Below are 17,219 nucleotides of genomic sequence, written 5' to 3' on the forward strand. Positions count from 1 at the left end.
CGTACTGTGCCAGCCCCTACAGCGGTCGTGCGGCTCGGTTGTGTCTCGGCTGGTTGGCGCACCTAAGACATAAACGTCCTGTTTGCCCTGTTGTGGCAGGAGGAGATTTTAACGCGCCCCACACCACAATTGTCAGAATTTCCCATTGGCTTCAATTCCCTAACCGTGTCTGCACATTCGTCGAAGCCTTCCTGCGCCCTCGTACCTTCTCCATTCGCCTGGATGGCTAAACAGCAGGTCAGTTGGTCGCACATTGGGGTGTCCCACAAGGATCTGTGCTCGCACCAGTCCTTTTCAACACTCCCCTCCTTCTACTACCTTGGAAGCTAGCGACGATACATAACGCACAGTACATAACGTATGGAGATGGCATCACTGTTTAGTCAGTTCATCCTGAAGTCTGCCAACAAGAACAAGCGCTCCAAGAGGCCCTAAACGTGACGCACAACTGGTGTGCTCAGATAGAGATTGAAATTTCCAAGGACAAGACGACGTAGATGTCAGTGGCGAACAAGTATGGGCGCCGTCTACTGGACCTCTGGTCTCTTCAGTTAATTCTGCATCAGCAACCACTGCCAGAGGCTTCAACTCTTCGTGTAGTCAGCCTTGAAATGGGTTTTCCGGATCTGCTTGGAGGACCATGGGTCACGAATGCAAAGCAACAGGCCGCAGAAACGATACAGTTGATACGTCGGATTGCGAAGAAATCTGGCGGAGCGAGCACCAAGATGGCTCGCCTTCTTGTCTGATCTGTATTGCAACCACGACTCGTGTACGGAGCATGGTTTCATCATCTCAGGAAGGCAGAATGGTCTCGCCTTGAGGCCAATAGTAACGAAGCCATGCGGGCCATTACGGGAGTATCACATCTCGCGCCATTGCCAACCCTACAGGCCGAGTCCCAGCTCAACAATATAGATGAACTCGTGCACGAATGTCGATGCGCGCCCGCCATAAAGCCATTAAATTTCTGCTCGGTTTCTTCAATGGCCCGGTACCTGGGACACGAAAGAGACAATCCAGCTTCAACGAGACCCGGCGTAGCTCCGTGGAATACGGTATAATTCATTTACAATAAAGCTCTTGGTCGTCTACATATGCCGGTTCCTCGCCAGGCGAATGCCCAAGCTTCCCACCTTCTTCGCGTCGACAATAATCAAGCCGATATGACTCTTGTAGCATACACTGATGCCAGTATTAATGGCACCATGATTCACACAGCTCTCGTGTGTCCATTGATACCAGAGGCAGGCCAGACGTGCTCATATGTTGCCGATCCGGCGCCACCGGCGTATCTTGCCGAGCTTGCCGCTATACCAGACGGCTTGGCCGCGTTGCTACCTACGGTTTAGCTGCTCGATACTCTGAACTCATCATTTGCACGGACTCTACTCAAGCCATCCATGACATACGTAGGGCATCTCGGTCCACTCTACTCGCAGATAGCATTCACCACCTTGCTGCCACTAGGAATATCCTGATACTCGTCCAGTGGGTGCCTCGAGCAGCCCTGCCCGGTCTCCTTGAAGCAGATATGGCAACCAACCGACCGATTTAAACTTACTCACTTCCACATTTTTCTGAAGACGCCTGCGGACGACTGATTCGGGAAAAGGAAAACCTCCGACGCACCAAACGAGCTCTTATACCCAGTGGCGTAGCTGGGTCGTCTGGCACCCGGGGCTCATAGGTCTTCTGTCACCCCCCCCCCCCCGATGTAGTCGAGGAAGGCGAGGATATCGACAATTTCCGGGTTTCAGCACCAGTACAGCCGCCTTGGATACCGCGCACGTTCCCCGGGTCCCCCTCTCCTTCGCTTTCTTTCCCATAAATCGCGAATGCAGCAAATATACACGCTGTTTTTCCTGCGCCAAATAACACAGGGTGCTGCACTTATAACGTGTGATAAGCCCATGTGCACATCTTCTGTCAGACTGTAAGGCTCGGCAGCCAATACAAATGCGCGCATCGTGGAAAATATGGCTTACGTCAGAAGTAACAAAAAATATCTTTATAATAAAGTTTTAATTACCAATTTTAGCGGCAATATTGCATTTGCAAAATTGAAGCCCGACATTCATATCTTGCCCAACAACAACTTCACAAAAATTGTCGTAGGTACTATGGCACGCAGTATTTTGTCTGTGGGCAGCACTGAACGAAAACGAAAATTAAATTGTTTGTCAGTGACGCTGATCTCCCCACCTTATTAGAAAACGCTACCTGCCTTCCCGCTGAGCGGGCGCCAATGCTATGACCGTTACGAGTTCTCTTCATTCTGATCAATAAAGCCTTGTTTTCATTTGCTGCTATACGGACAAACGTGATTATCCGAGCTGCGGTACCACCGCAATATTGGCAACAGATTAGAGCACGCTTTGCGTCGATTCTTGGCGTCACCATAAAGAAAGAAAGAAAAGGACGCGATGAAGCCAGTGCCAGCGAAAGCTTGCACTGCTGTTGGTCTGCACTCGCAATGGAGAGGATTACTGAATCAACATAACTGGTACACTATTTCATATTTCTTTCGCTGCTGCCATATACTGGGCGCCGCCCGCAGTGCCAAAGTACTGTAGGTTGTAGTACCCAAAACGATTTTGTTTAAGAAGTTCTTGTTGAGTTAATAATACGACTTTGAGTCCTCAATTCTCGAATTGAAGTGTTTCCTCTATAAGTACTAATTACGGGATTATTAAGGATATGGTTATTACTTATCTGCCGTATTTTTCGCGCTACCGAGTTCCTAGTAATCACAGAAAGACATAACTTCATAGAATCTCAATCGGGAAATATCCTTACTAAATTCACCTTTTTTTTTATAAATTTCTGTGCTGCTGATACAGACACTGTACCTGTAACATGAAGTCACGCAGCAACAATTTCGAGGTTAAGAAGGAAAGCGTGAAACATAACGGCAGGTTTCGCAGCGGCTTCTCGGAGCGAGCGGGAGAGGGGAAGTAAAAGCGAGCCGGACATTGCGGCGGGCCCGCGACTACAGCCTGTCGAGTCATACGCCGCCAAACTCTTCTACAGTGGAGTGTGATTGCCGCCAAGCGGCTCCTACGGGAACCACAGTGCAGCCTCATGATGCACCCGCGAGGTGGCGCTCGCCGTCGTTTACACGTCAAGCTGAGCGCATGGGAGGCCGCCCACGTTTTCAGCGCTTTTTGGGTCATTTTGAGTGGTTTCGGGACGGTGTGCGCTTTTTCTGGCTTGTTGAAAATGGGCATGTGATGAGCCGACTTCGAAGCCACTGTTTTATGCCCGGTTGCACAACCGGGTACAAATCGTGCAAAGAGAAGCTCTCGCTTTTCGGTGTGCCCAAGGACGAGGAGCTTTTTCTGAAGTGGCAGAGGAATATCCCAAGAGCTGACAAGCCCCTTGAACGGAGCGCCGCTTTTTGCGAGCTTCATTTTGATCCTCAGTTTGTGTTACGTCATTTCGAACACAACATACAAGGTGAGACGGTGCGTTTGGAAAGAAGCAGACCGGTCCTTCAGCCCGATGCCGTTCCAACGAAGTTCCCGAACGTGCCTAAGTATCTCTTCAAGCCCGTGCCCAAGAAGAGAAACCCAAAAAAGCGACTGGATCCCCAGGTCGTGCCTTCGAAGAGGCGGCTAACAGTTCCGCAGGCCAGCGACATTTAAGCAGAGGCACCCGCATCTGCCGAATCGGGCCTACCAAGAACTTCGGATGCCAGAAACGTCACCCTCCCATCAGACAAATTGGGAAAGCATGTTTTTTGTGAAGAGCCGCTAACAGTGTCGTATATAGCGTGTGCCTGTCAGGGCTGAACATGAGTCTCCCCCATGCTCAGAAGCTTGTTTTGTTCCACAGCGAGGGCACCGCTGTCAACCATCAGGTGTTGGTCCGGGGTATGGAACTCACGGCGATAGACGAGAAATGCGATCCAGCGTCCGTGCTGCAGGAGGTTGATAGCATGCAGGTTTGCGCAGGAGCGGGGTTACTGACTGAGTTCTCCCATGTTAGCTGCTCAAAAATGATAAAATGGAGCGAAGGCTTTTATCGTATACAATGCAAAGGTACCGTGAGCGAAAATGAGATGCGGTGCGTCGCCTGCAAGTATTTGACAAGGCTTCTTATTAATCAACGGTGCCGGGAAAAGAAGCGAAATGTCAGTTATGATTATGGAAAGAAGTTGAGGGCAAGAACCGAAGCAGCGATACATCTCAGAGCCAAAGTAAAAAGTTTGGATTGAACCATCACTCAAATGAAGCAGGAGAATGAGGATATTGAAGAAAGTACTGTGCTAGAAAAGATCGAAAAGGTTCCACAAAAACAAAGAGTTGCAATCATGCAGTGTTTTGAGGTTGGAAGCCGCAAATCTGTCAAAGGGATGGGCTATAATCCAGAGTGGATGCTTGAATGGAATATAATGCACATGAAAAGTCCACCTCTCTACGAACATGTACGAAAACAAAAAAATACTTGTGCTGCCTAGCCGCACTTGTCTCAGGAAGTATATGAAGAAATACGAAAGCAGATTTGGATTCAATGCAGCAGTGCTTTCTTTCATATCAAGAAAAATGCAAGAGATGACTGAATTTGAGTGCCATGGTGGCCTTATTGCCGACGAGATCAAGCTTGCAGAAAACTTTGCTGTTGCAAGCGGCTCTGGTAAAGTGGACGGGTTCGTTGATCTTCGCCCCTACACTCCTGAGGCTGACAAAACAGTTACTTGTGACCATGGACTGGTTATTATGTTTCAGCCTCTTTCAGGGTCATGGCATCAAATCCTTGGTCTTTTCGCTTCTAAGGGCAATGTTAAAGCACCGAAAACTGATGAAAGGCGGAGATATACTAAAGTATCGTCACTGCCATTGTAGCATGCAAGTGAACGCATTGCAGACCGGATATACTAATTTATGAACCGAAAGAATCACTGCAAATTCGCGTTTCTAGCGCGAAACGCATAGCACACCCGTTGGACGCGTGCTATGCCAAAGACAAAGTACGTGTAAGCAACCGCCAGCGCCGCCTCGCGGTTGCATCGCAGAAGCACACGCGAGCGGCCGCGCCTTCGGCACACGCCCCCTATTCCAGCCCCTGTAACTCTTCGGCCGAACCGAGTCTGAAGACGATCCACAGAATCTCATTCGCGACTTTTGACGGCCCCACTTATGCAACGTCGCTCTCAACGAACGTTTCGCCGTAAACGCGAGCGCCGGGCGCGCTGGTTGAACGCCCTCTTGCTGCTGTCTTTGTTCCGTCTTCGCTGCGCGTTCTGAACGGAAGAGGGACCCAAGAGCCCCAACGCCTTACAACGCCTCACTGTATGTTTAGCGACTCCTGCTCCCAGCACGAACGCACAGCACGAGCGCACCCCGCATGAAACGTTCCGCTAAGGCGAGTAGTTTAGCGACCATTTCGCGAATGAAGCTTTTTTAGCCCGCACATTCGTGCAATTGTTTCGTGGGGTGTTGATAGAGCTGCAGCCGACAATTCTGCAGCGAAACGCATCGGGTGCATGACCTCGGACTACTGGATACCGGAGCATTCTTTGCAATTTGCGCCCAGTCAAGCCGGCGGAAAGAGGGGTGTCTTCAAGCTTATATGACACTGCCCCCCCCCCCCACTGGCCACTAGCACCCGGGGCCCCCGGCACCCCCCCCCCTCCTGTTGCTGCGCCACTGCTTATGCCTCCGTGTGGGTCAGACCTGCCTGGTGGGTTAACCGGTCGATAGCAGGTTACGTTAAGAAGGCTACGTGCCGGGGTCGCGCTCACTCCGTCTGTGACTGCTCTCTGGCCACAACATTATTATGGTCTTTACGGAGCATCGTGCCCATTTTGTAACACAAAAGCAAAAAAAATGTGACAGTGACACACCTACTATGTACGTGCCCAGGACTTCATCTAAACCGTCTCAGCCAGCTCCGGGCAACAGGCCTTCGGCATGGCCGCCTACCGGACCTTGAACGTTGGATTCGTGGACCACATCATTGTTCACTTCTATATTTTTTCCACGAGTAGAATCTGTTCGTGTACTTTTAACATCTTTTGTATTACGCCTACGGGCGCGCTTTCAAATTAAAAAAAATATCGAAAGCGGACAGGCGACAAGGAAGATGGTCACGGGGCCATACTATGGATAACGGCATAAGAAAATGCTAAGTGCACTCAGGTTGACTTTACAGGTTTGCAAGGATTGACTGACGGGCTAGTTAGTTCATTATCACAGAGAGACAGCGCTTCAAGTAGTTACCGTAGTGTGTGTGTGGATCTTCCTTTTTGTCCTGTCTTGAAGCGCTGTTGTTTCTATATGACTTCACAGATCGTTTTCTTCGTCAGTTACGCTTTCCAAGAACGTTTACTTGGAAAACTTTTGTTCGCATGGCTCTTACAGAAGCATGTTTAATCAAAATTTCTTCGCACGGTTGGATAATTTCGAGGGCGGGCTCCAAAGTGCTCATTTTATTTAGCCACCTAAGATCAATTACTGAAATTTTAATGAACGTAGCTTTTGTTAATTATGCACACAACTTCTCAACTTACTCGTCGTCCAGAAGTTACCAATCTGAACACTCGAATGATAAAATGATGTTGTCAATACTTGGTTTAATAGTTTTGGTTGGTGCAGTTAAAAGCAGCCGGCATATTGATGGTGTTGTAGGCATCTTATAAAGCAAGTGTGAAAGCTTGGACAGCTTTTCTTGGTGCAAATAAACTTCATAAACTTAAGCACATCTGCCCAACCGTGCACTTTTGTCTATATAACCGATTCTCCTACATTATACAAGTATCACCTCAGCTCTATGGTACATCATATAAGCTGTGCGACAACATCGTGCGCGCTCCCGATTAGATTGCTGGGCGTTGGTGGCATCAGGCTCGGTTTCCTGGCATCATCAGGAATAAAAACAGCTGCCTGGGGCAAAGCATTGAATCCATTTTCTGTATTTTTATAACGTATGGGTCAGCGCGTACATTTACGTTAGAACGTAAAGTACTGAAATACTAAGATGAGGTTCTTGCGGCATATATTTTGGCTGTCTAATGTTCAGATTTAAAAAAAACACGCACTGTCGGAATCGATTACGGGGAGCTCACCGTGATGGATGATTTGATTGACCATAATTAGCGTGATGTTTACGGTTATGCTTAATTTCTTCAACGTTAAACGTTACCCGCCGTGGTTGCTCAGTGGCTATGGTGCTGGGCTGTTGAGCATGAGGTCGCGGGATCGAATCCCGGCCACGGCGGCCGCATTTCGATGGGGGCGAAATGCGAAAACACCCGTGTGCTTAGATTTAGGTGCACGTTAAAGAACCCCAGGTGGTCAAAATTTCCGAGTCCTCCACTACGGCGTGCCTCATAATCAGAAAGTGGTTTTGGCACGTAAAACCCCAAATATTATTATTATGTTAAACGTTATCTTGCGGGCACCACTGCAAGGTCGGCTATCGTCGGATGACGGCGCCAACACGTGCTGCTGGCCGAAAGCTGCCGAGGAGATAAATAACGCCCTGCCGCTTCCTCGTCACCAGTCACGATGCAGACGACCGTGTTCACCGAACGCACACTTGAGAGCAGCACGATACCACTGCGAAACCGCTCCGTCACGTGGCTTTTTTTTTTCATATTTCGCGGGCCTTCTTTGCAACCCAGAAAAAAGGGCTACGTGAGACGTATAATGCCGGAAATCACTCGATCGGTGGTTTCTGAAGGTGCTCTACAAATTTGCGTATCATACTTGGGGTCCTAAGCCAATAATGAAAAAAGTTGGGTAATTAACCTAATTATTAGTGAGTTACGGGGACAAGAAAAAAAATGTCTGAGTTACTATAGGCCAATGTGAATAGTATGTATTCGGTTCAATTCACTTCCGACACGCCTTTGATTTTTAAGATCTTGGCTCAAGTTACGTGGGACCCCTTGTATATTTATGACCTCTGCATGCAAGTGACGATTTTTCCGTCCCTAATAAATGTTGTAAATTATTAGAAGTGTTTTTTTATAGAGTCGTTAGCTTTGCTTACTGGAAAGGGAAGCGATACTGAGACACATATCATTCACGTGCATTTCACACGTCGTTCATAAAATACTTTGCCGAAGGGCTCACTATTGTCTTCAGGTTTTTTTCAAAGTCAAAAAAGTACGCAAAGCATTTTGAAGCGAGGGGAACCTGCGGCAACATATTCATTTTCCAGAGCTAGGCTATTCATCCCTTTATAAATAACTGTTAATTGGCTTCCTCCTTCTCTTTAAAAATGCAATAAACTTTCTGCTGTGTATATAGTTAAGTATATTGTGTATCTCCTTGGTGTTTACTGTGGAAATTTAAACCAATGTAGAAGTGAGAAAATACGGATGAGGCAGCCGCCACTGGTACTTCTAATGCGCTTGTTCTTCTATTGTCAGGATTTGCAGAAGCAAAGCAAAGTGTGAATTAAAATCCGTGCACGTTCGCGCCAACAGCGATGGAGCAAGCTATTAGCCACAATAAAATTTTAAGTGAAAAGGTCGAGGCAAGCGAAAAGAAACCTCAAATGGTGTGGGTGACAAAATTCTGGCAATGACATGGTAGGTGCAGGATGGGGGGGGGGGGGGTCTATTCTTCGGCATCGTGGAGGCGGCGGCTCTGGCCACCCCCCCGGAGAACTCCGGAGGGCGCTCTTCTCCCCCCCCCCCCCTCCCACCCGTCGGCGCCTATTCATGGACAAGTTTCTGCACTCCCTGTTTAGCCAGATCCAAGCAGACTAATTTTTTTTTTGTTCAAAGGTATAGCTTTAGAGAACCTCATGTACGCAGCTGTTTGGGCAAAGGCTTCTGATATTTTTTTTGTTTTCGGTGGCCCAACTTTGGAAATATCTTACAAAGTTACTATTCAACCTAAAGCAAACAGAAACATTATTGCAGCGAACGGATTGTAAGTTCCAATTAGAATAGTTGTTGCTTCAGAGAAACTCCGAGTGGACATTGACATCACTAGGCCGTCCTCGAGCAGGTGGTACTCGCCTGTGCAAATGGTCCCCAAGAAAACTGGTGACTGAGGGCTCTGCGGAGGTTACCACGTGCTTAATCTGGAAACAATTCATGATCGTTACATTTTGCTGCGTGACTGCAATAGCTGGTACTGACTGCAGCGAACAAAAAAAAAAGAAACACTCACGAGACGAAGTGCGCGGTGTCTAGAAGCATTGAAGATGAAGCGCTGTGGAACTTGATCCACAGTGCAGAAGAAGGTGGTAAAGTTGATCCTCTGTATTGTTAAAACAAATCGTAGAATATATGCAACCTTTGGCGACACGTGAGGGGAATGGCAGGGTTGAGGATAATATCAGATGGTCCAATCAGCACGTGGTGGCTGTAATAGTGCAGCACATGCCAAACAATTGCAGACGCAAGGCAGTTTATGCAAGGCTGGCTCATGCTGTAGCTGCGGTAATTTTTCGTCAAAGGCAAATCGTGTGCATATATCTGGGCTAGTTGATTCAGCAGAGAGATTGAGTATGATAGTTTTACGTCAGAGAAGACTATTCGTGTGCATTTTTCTGTGCGCGATCCAAAGACATCCGAATGATTGAATAAATATTAATGGTGAAAAATACAGTCTCAGTATCTGGCAAGTTTTTATTCCACACTTTTCATCAATCTTTAATGACAGGTCAGATACCCCAAGATTGGAAAACAGCCGAAGTTATACCCATTTTCAATGACGCTGACAAAAACTTGGCTTAGAACTACCGACCGATATTGATAACGTGCATATGCTATAAAATGATGGAACATATTATTTCATCTCATGTTTACTATCATCTATAATCGAAGAACTTTTTTCTTAATCAACATGGTTTTAGAGAGGTTTGTCGTGCGAAACGCAAGTGCTTGAATTTACGACAGATTTCCATTTTAACATGGACTCAAACCTTCAAACTGACAGCATCTTTCTGGATTTTTCTAAGGCTTTTGACCACGTAGCCCATTCTCGCCTGTTTTTACAGTTATCATAATTACAACTTGATTCACTAACTCTACCCCGGCTTCGAAATTTTCTTTATAACAGGAAGCAGTTTACTTTCGCTAACAGCTTCTCCTCGCCCCCTTCAGATGTTCCATCCGGAGTAGCACAAGGAAGCGTTCTTGGTCCCTTATTCTTTCTGACATACATTAGTGGCATACCCAATAACATATCATCATTCGTGCGCATTTTCGCTGACGACTGCATTATATATCGTTCTATTAACAGCTCTGATGCATACCTGATCCTCCAAAAGGATCCTAACCAAATTACTATTTGGTGTGACACCGGGCCTTATGGCTCTAAATTCATCAAAATGTAACGTGATGTCCTTCACCCGCAAACGCACCAACTTGGACTATTCCTACTGTATTCAAAATGTACCATTATGTCGGACCACATCATTTAAATATCTAGGCGTAAATCTTTCAACAAACCTCTCCTGGACTTCTCACATTGCCACCATCTGTGCCAGTGCTTCTCGATCACTGGGTTACCTGCGACGTAACCTTCGAAACTCACCTACACTTATCCGCAAACTGGCATTTCAAACATTTGTTTGCGCTCGACTTGAGTTCGCCGCTTCAGTCTGGTCTCCCCACCAAAATTACGTAATTGATATGCTGGAAATATTGCAAAATAGAGCCGCACGTTTCATTTCCCGGAAATATGACTACCGTTCTTGCGTAACTCAAATAAAGATTCACCTTTCACTTCAGCTGCTAAGAATTCGTCGGGACATTTTGCCTTTTGTCATTACTACATGAATACGCGCACCATACTAACAAACGCTCCCCTACATCTAGAAACGTTATCGCAAACGCCGCACAGATTGCACAGTTATCATAGTTTCACGCGAATCTATGGTAAAAGACAAGCATTTTACTCGCCTGCAATTCCACGTGCCATTCGGCTCTGGAAGAGCATCCCCGATAACATAGTTGTGGAAGCTGACCGCGAAAAATTCAGGCACTCACTAAACTCGTTTAACTGATTCTACTCACTGTATACAGCTGTATGTAGCTAATATGTTTCTCTATATTTTAGGCGGTGCATTTGGCTGGTGTTTCCTTTTTATATTGTTACTAGATTGTACGTGCTTACTTGATTCTATGCTCCCCTTACTCAATCCCCACGTAGGGGCTTTGTAAGGTTTTTGATAAATAAATAAATAAATAAATAAATAAATAAACTACCTCATGTTGTTGGCGACTAAATTGGTCCTGATAAGGTTCTCGAAGGACTGGGCTGGAAATTATTAGCGATACATGTATTCCAGCCTATTTAGCTTCTTAGTATAAGCTATACGGACTGAATCAGGGTGCCGACACGATCTAGACGATACGTGTTGCATTTGGAACAGCGCAAGAACACAGGATAAGTCAAGACCAAGGATGACAAAGCACTGCTCGAAAGCTATGGTTATTGTGTGCTGCTCGTGGTATATTCTATCTGCTGCTGTGATTGCGCTTTTTAAATCGGTGACACTTTTTAGTGGGCTTCGATCATGATGCTTTCTGTGGAGTAAGTATCGCTCTAGCTTTCTATATATGTGTATATCTAACCATTTTCCCGCCTACCTGAGTCAGTAAGTGACAATGTGTGTATACGTGCTGCTGTTGAACGAACCTCTTTCGTACTGACATAGGTGACAGTAGATGCGGAACTGGGTAGGTAGGTACCACTGTTCGAAGAAAATTTGTGACACTGACTTGGAACACTGGGTATATGCCACTCAGTCTGTGCTGGTCTTCAGTAAACCTCTTTGGTGTCAACTTGGATTCTGGTATGTACCAGTCGGTGCCTGTCGTTCTTCAATGAGCATCGTTGACGCCCACTTGGGTAACGAGGTGTGTGCCACTTGGGAATGTGCAGCTCTACAATGATGAAAAATATCCATAAATTTCTCTCATGCAGAGCGGAATCGAACCTCGTCGCGACATTGCTCAAGAACAGCAACCGGACGTTTCAAGAGGCCGCGCCACAACTGCACTGCGTATGTGGCACTTTTGAATGAACGTCTTTCACCCAAACTCTTTAATGTATCGGATTTATAGCTGCTCCTGGGCCGCACTCTCGGCCGAGTTGGTTAGTGGCATCGGGTAGTTTTCTTTAGTTTGTTGATTACTGTATTTATTCCTTTTTAGATCGCAGCTGTTTGGCGCCCGTTCGAGCGTTGAGCGTCGGCGTGCCGGCGGCAGTGTGCCGTGAGATGGGAAGGGTTGCGTTCGTCCGCGGCCTCAGGTGCTGGGGTCAGTCCACAATACCAGCGCATGTGACGGGCACTGCTGCGTCTGCAAGGGGCGATGGCATGCGGCTACGAGTGAGGCTCCATGTGAGGCTTCCTTGGGTGTTGTCGCCTCTGACGCTGGTGGCACGATTTCCCCGCGACGAGGTGCCGCATCGTCGTTGGTAGAACGAAAGCATGAAAACAAAAGCGTATCGCCACGGCGACGGTGGGTACAAGATGGCGCCAGAGTAGCGCGCGTCGTCTGTATTGAAACAAGCGCTGCATGAGCAGAGGTCTGTCTGCGGCGGCGGCGGCGGCTATGAATCGCGCCCATGCGTCACCCACACGCGTCTCGCGATCTCCCGATTAGCATGTGCTCTTAGAAATTGTACACAGGAATCGATATCGAACCAGCTTGTTTAAACTTAATATCTACAGTTCACCTAAATCGCGACGAGTCAACTTCGGACAACTTTTTTCGGCCGTCAGCAAACAAGCCAGAAAATTGATCATTCTGTGAGATTTCATGGCGTCCCACCTTGCCTAGGGGTACCAAACAGAAAGTCCCAAAGGTCATCGTCTAGCCCACGCCATGAGCCTTCATCGATTCATTCTTGTGACAGAACCCGAGACACACCAACTAGAACGGGTAACAGCGTAAGCAGGGATACTTGCCCCGACCTAACAATGGTGAAAGGGTTGACTAAATGCTCCTGGAACAATCTAATTGAGAACCTGGGCATTGGGACCACAGCATTATAGCCACAGAAGTCCAGCTGGTGGCCATACGCACCCAATAACTGCAATTAAAGTAACCAAGTGGGACGCTTTCCGGCGCAGCAGAACCAAGTCTCAACAACACGTCACGCCATTTCTACACGATTGGACACAACAGCTACAAGAAAATTTAGCGCTGCCACCAAGCAACTCACTGCAAAAACGCAGACACAGGATCTTGACAGAAATCTTCTCCACCTATGGGATGCTCGAAGAGGCCTGACCAAACGATGGAAGAGGCAGCGGCACAACCATAAGCTGAAACAAGAAATTGTCCGGATCACAGCAGAAGCGGAAGAATACGCCACCATCCTCACTAATAACAATTGACACAACCTCTGCGACCGCCTTAATGGCAAACTGAGTACATAGAAAACGTGGTCCCTCCTCAGAGCACTTCTCAACCCAACGCACACAATACCGTTGGCCTGAAGGTCGCCCGAAGCAGGCGGCATTCATTATGCACTACTACGCAACCTCTGCGATGAGGCTGTACGGCAACTCACTGCATATTACAACGACTATTGGAAAACGGAACGCTTCCACAGAAATGGCGACACGCCGATATTACCTGAATTTCGAAACCCGGGAAACCATTGTCCCTCCAAAATCTCAAACCCGTTTCCCTGACTTCCGTTATCGGCAAGCACTTCGAGCACGTAGTTCTTATGTGCTTCCCGTCTTATCTCGAAGCGAACCAAATCTTCCTTATTCGGCTGTGGACCAGGTTTGTCTGCGCAGGACATAGTCGATCCTACAACTTAAGGAGGATGTTGTGGATGGTCCGAGTACAGCTGAAACAAGAGCGTTGTGGCGTTGGATTACGACAACGGCTCACATGACCTCATTCTGAAAAATCTTGCATCCTCCAGATGTGGAAAAGAAATCTATGATAATGCCCGAGCCTTTTTGTTTGACCGCATGGGCACCATCGGCCTATAGGTTAAATTCGGTCAGATATTTTTACGTGAAACGACACGAGGCGTGACTATTTACAGTGTATTTAAAACGAGTTACACAGCAGCAACCAAGATGGTGGACAGCCTGTCCACCAGACAGGCCCGTCGTCATTGTCGTCTGCTCCAAGCAGGATGTCTCTCGGAATGAGTTGGCTGCGTAACATTACCCCCGCCGGTAAGAGCGCCGTCTCAGTGCATTTTAAACGGTGATTTTAGGATGGCGGCATGCTTTCAGTATGCTTACGTGAACTGTGTCACTGGGACCGATCGTAGGTTGCACAGTCAGTGAGACAGGAACAATCTCGTAGGTGATGTCCTTGTCCTGGCTGACGATTCGGTAAGGCCCCGTTTACCGAGAAGACAACTTCTCTGACAAGGCAACTCGGCGGAATGCACACCACATTAGAACTAAGGCACAAACAAATGTCGCGATGTCGGCTGTCATAAAATCACTTCTGAGTGGCTTGCGAGGCCGACAGCTGAGTGCGGGCAATCTGACGCGCGTCATCAGCACGAGCGATGGCATCACGTGCACATTCCCTTGGCGGCGCTGTAGCAGCCGGAAGGAGGGCGTTGAGTGGTAACGTCGGTTTACGACGATAGAGCATATAAAATGATGAATAACCGGCGGTGTCTTGACACGACGAATTGTAGGCGAAGGTTACGCGTAAGGTAGCGCGAGGTCCCAGTCACGGCGGTCAGATGAAATATACATTGAGAACATGTCCGTGAGGGCGCTATTTAGGCATTCGGTGAGGCCATTTGTTTGGGGATGGTAGGAAGTGGTCAAAATGTGCTGCGTTGTGGAGGAGCGCAAAATATCGTCGATTACACGGCACCAAAATTCGCGACCTCGATCTGTGAGAAATTGAGGGGTGCCATGGTGTAGAATAATACCGTGTAGTCAAAAATTGGCAACATCCGTGGCAGTGCTGGTGGGGAGCGCTCTAGTGATTGCATGCCTGGTCGCATATTCTTTGGCAACGGCGACGCACTTGTTGCCGCATTTTGACTCGGGAAAAGGACCGAGAAGGTCTAAACCAACACGGAACAATGGTTTGGTCGGGATGGAGAGCGGTTGAAGCAGTCCAGCAGGGAGTTCGGCAGGTCGTTTCCGACGTTGGCATTTGTCGCAGGAGGCCACGTAACGTCCCAAAGACCAGGCGAGACCGCGCCAAAAGATGCGGCGCCGGACACGGTCGTATACGTGCGCGATACGCCAAGGTGACCATCTGTTGGTTCGTCGTGAAGTTCGTGCAGGATCGCGGAACACAGATGCTTGGGTACAGCGAGAAGCCGCCATGGGCCATCTGGCTGAGCGTTACGACGGTAATGTGCGCCATTCAAGAGGATGAACCTGCGCAGTGACGCGTCGTTAGATGTCGATTCGAGACGGTCAATGAGCGATCGCACGGAAGCATCACAACCTTATTCTTCACCAATCTGGAGAAACTTAGACATAGACATGATGCACAGAGTAGGCTCGATGTATGATACATCTGCTGGGTCAACAGGATAGGGGGACAAGCAACCCGCGTCCAGATGGAGGTGGGCAGACTGCTAGGCACCGGAGTAAGAATACTTCTGAAGGCACAGCGCCCAATGACCGAGTCGTCCAGTTGTTGAGTGAACAAAGCCAACACAGCGCGTGATTGTCTGTGACAACAAGGAAAGGTCGGCATACCAGTAAGGAGGGAATTTCGAAACCTCCCAGACAAGGGCAAGACATTCCCGTTCTTTAATAGAGTAATTACGTTCAGATTTCGAAAGGAGACGACTGGCGTTGGCAATAGCACGCTAAACAATCAATTAAAAAAGTGGTTAACTGCTACTGAATGAAACCAATGATATGTGGTTTGCCGTCATGCGGTGCTCCTTAGGATGTTTTTCATATTGCGTTTACCAAGTTAATTAAATAAGAGAAATTATAGAAAATTATTAATATTCGCTTTAGGGCCGTGCGTTTCCTTACGTTGTAGAGGGCATTCCAGAACGACAGATCAAATTTTTTCGTGGCAACGTACACGCTGCGTGGTGATATTTTTCCGGCGTTTAAAGAAAGCCCAGAAAATATTAAATAAAACCACGTGACTGCCCTCGTGTGCTATTGTATTGCGGCGTGCTCAACCGTGCGTAGACCATGTTGCTTATTGGGGAACACGGCACTTCTTTTCCGTGCCTAGACCTATCTATCACGGGGGGAGGCATTGCCCTCCTCCCCCTCTGTCAAAATTGGGGGGTCGAAGTATGTACGACTGGCGTGACGTAAGGCATGAAATCGGCAGTTTATCAATTGCTGGAATTATTTAATCTCTATGGACACATAGTCTACATAGCGTTGCAGTCCCGCTAACCTATCACGATTAAAAATCTAATCAAACCTCTTACAAGTATAACTGTCGAATTTCATTGTGCAATCACGATTGTCGAAGATATGCTCGCGAAAATGACGTTGGTCGAACGTGCGAGCCATTTTAATACCAATAGAACTCTAAGTCTTTGTCAGTCAGTCAGTCAAGAACTTTATTGAGGTCCTGAGGGGATTTAAGCCATTGGAGATCGCACGCGGGGAGCTCCTTGGGCCGAAACCGTAGGCGACGCGCAAGTCGGGACGGGAACGTGGTGACGCTCCGCCAGTTCTTGGGCCCTCTGCACGGCCTTGAGTTGGAGTTTGAGGTCCGGGCTTTTGAGGGCTTGTTCCCATTCAATCTCACTGGAGAGAGGGCCTTCTGGTAACGCGGTACATTGCCAAAGCATGTGCGAGAGAGAGCAATAGAGTTCTGGCCAGTCTGGGCAATTTGCCGGGATTTCTGAATTGTAGTGGCTTAATAGGCCTCGTGACGGATACGAGTACGGCTTTGCGGCATTCGAAACGCGGCCGCCTGCGCGCGCTCGAGTTTGGCGTGCGGGAGCGGGTATTTCATTCTGCCTTTTCGATAGTGTGAGGTGATTTCTTGGTAAGTGAGTAGCGGGTCATTAAACTGAATGTCCAGCCCCTCGGAGGCCGTGGGACCGTCGCGGCGGGCAAGTTCTCGCGCATGGTCGTGGGCCGTTTCATTGAGGTTGGGTTTTTGCGGGTGAATGTCTTTCCCCATGTGAGCGGGGAACCAGGAGAGGCATCGTTTGCACTCTTTTGAGCTTGCTAGTAGTATATGCGCTACCTCTTTCGATACGTTGCCGCTTTCGTAAGCCCGAATTGCAGCACGCGAATCCGTGAGGACATGGGTAAATGTGCCCTTATGAAAATGGATTTAGAGTTCCTTTAGAACTCCT

This window comes from Dermacentor variabilis, unplaced genomic scaffold (genome assembly GCF_050947875.1).
Source record: "Dermacentor variabilis isolate Ectoservices unplaced genomic scaffold, ASM5094787v1 scaffold_18, whole genome shotgun sequence".
NCBI classification, from domain to species: Eukaryota; Metazoa; Arthropoda; class Arachnida; order Ixodida; family Ixodidae; genus Dermacentor; species Dermacentor variabilis.